Here is a 2,500-nt window from a genome sequence, read left to right on the forward strand (position 1 = left end):
AGGAGAGGGAGAGGAGAGGGAGAGGAGAGGAGAGAGGAGAGAGAGAGAGAGAGAGAGAGAGAGAGAGAGAGAGAGAGAGAGAGAGAGAGAGAGAGAGAAAAATAATGGACAGAGAGAGACATAATATATATATATATTTATATGACATATACATATATATATATATATATATATTATATAATATATATATATAATATATATATATAATATTATATATATTATATATATATATATATATATATATATATATATATATATATATATCTATATAATATATATATATATATATATATATATATATATATAATATATATATATATATATATATATATATATATATATATTATATATATATATATATATATGTGTGTGTGTGTGTGTGTGTGTGTGTGTTGTGTGTGTGTGTGTGTGTGTGTGTGTAAATATATACATATATGTATATATATACACATTTTTTTCCCCTATATGTATATTATAAAATATCTGGGTAAACTCTTTATGCCAAGAACTAATTTTCCCAATATTTAATTTGTGGTGATATAAACATTTGACAAAAATAATATCTACATTTTTAATATCAACATTATTCCCACATTTTCGAAAGGCAAATTCCATTATTTTGTTATTCTTAACCTTTCCAGATATGGGAAAATTTTGCAAGGAAAAAAAAAAAGCTCAAAACATCACATGAGGTGCCTCTTGTGGAAGAAATTGTGAAGTATATGTTTAAAGGAATATATATATATATATATATATATATATATATATATATATATATATATATGTATATATACATATACATATATAATTTTCTCATTTCTAGTCATTTACCATACAGTAGCCTCATATGAAAATAGTTTTAATATAATGTGATATCATGGATATAACATTAGTGTCATTAGATTCTTTTGTTGCTTTCCTTGCTGAGCTGCGCAGGTATTTACATTTATATTTGTAGATAAATATTACAGATGCAGAGGTTGAAGCCGTTAACTTGTCTTTCACATGCAAGTCTACTATAATATATTTTGTATTTATAGAAGATATAGTATATAAAACCTGGGAACCTTATACAAATATGAAACGTGTTTATACCATCAATTTCAGAGTCGAAGGTCACAATTTCCTTACTATCAGTGAAAAGCATAAAATGCCATATACCCATTAAAACTATTTACAATGGGAGAGTCACTTCTTCCTTCCTTAATATCATTGAGCTTTTACTTAACACTGACATTCCTTTTCCTTTTGGTTTTATCTGCCTTTGTTTATGGCCATTATACTACTGATAAAGCTTACACTGACTGTCCTTGTTGCTCACATTCTTGTCTCAATCCAAAATTAAATCAATACCCTTCTTATCTATATGGGTTCTCTAGCCTTTGTATACAGCCTCATTCGTGTTATCTAATCCTTATTAACATGTAAGAATTCCTTTAACTGTCTGCAAGGTCCTTTCAAAAGGTAATTTACCTTGTAAACTTACTTAACTAAACTTACCTTGCTTATTTATCCACAGACTTGTCTCCCTGCATACAGTACACCTAGTCTATGTAGTAGTAATGCAAACATGCAACCCAGGTAACTGATAACCATTTTATCTTATCATCACAAACACTTGGATCAACACAAAAAATCCATGTTTAAGTGCAGTTACAACCTGTGAGATATTACTACCAGATAGTCTACTCTTGTTTCCAACTTTGTGAAATAATTCCTCTCCTTTTATAAAGATTTTTTCTTTCATGGAGCACGGCAGTCATAAATCTACGTTTTCTCTCTCTCTCTCTTTTTCTCTCTCTCTCTCTCTTTCTCTCTCTCTCTCCTAGACGGCAAGAAATGAAGGACAAGATAAAAATGGAATACATAGGTGAGAAGAGAGATTTTTTTTTTTTTTTTTCCAAAAGAAAGAGCTAATATGATATTGGAACTAAATAACAGAAAAGATTACTATTTATACACCTTTCAAATATAATGATGATCCATTTTTTTTCAAGCTTTCACTGCATCCAAAATATAAACCCTCTAGTACAATACCAGGAAAGTATATAAGCATATGACCTAATATGAATTAACAGTACAATTATCAGAATGCCATAAAATAAAATAAAGTGTCCCAGTCACAGAAAAAAAAGATAATAATATAAACAAATAAATAAATAATCATAATCTCAATAATACAAGTATAAAATTGATGTCAGGCAATTTCCAAATAAATTTTTGTGATACCAACAATTAAACTTTTGGCTGAAATCAAACACACTCACTTTTCAAAAGAATTTACTACAAACACAAACAAAGTTCAGAAAAAGAATATACGATAGCATGACAAAGTGAAGGCATACATATACAATGACATTTTCATCATCTTATATGCTAAGTCGTTTGATAGTTCTTTGAAATCAGAGAGCAAAATTCTTAAATGCTTTTCAAAAAATAGTAACCATTCATTAAATTTACATAAAAGGGGGGGTTAAAATCTTACTGCTCTTGCTTAAAT

The 2,500-nt window shown here is 28.1% G+C and overlaps 1 protein-coding gene across 2 annotated transcripts in view; it reads right to left on the reverse strand.

Annotated features, from left to right (window-relative positions):
• The window catches only part of LOC119574622, a 16,667-nt gene that overhangs the window by 5,682 nt on the left and 8,485 nt on the right, over positions 1-2,500 (reverse strand). Inside the window, exon 1 of one of the 2 annotated variants that reach the window (XM_037921982.1) lies at positions 1,501-2,165. The exons of the other annotated variant lie outside the window; for it this stretch is intronic. The gene's annotated coding sequence lies outside the window, so the exon portion shown is untranslated. Of the gene's footprint in view, positions 1-1,500; positions 2,166-2,500 lie in introns of those variants that run through there. 2 annotated transcript variants of the gene reach the window in all.

Source organism: Penaeus monodon, chromosome 6 (assembly GCF_015228065.2).
Source record: "Penaeus monodon isolate SGIC_2016 chromosome 6, NSTDA_Pmon_1, whole genome shotgun sequence".
Taxonomy (NCBI): Eukaryota; Metazoa; Arthropoda; class Malacostraca; order Decapoda; family Penaeidae; genus Penaeus; species Penaeus monodon.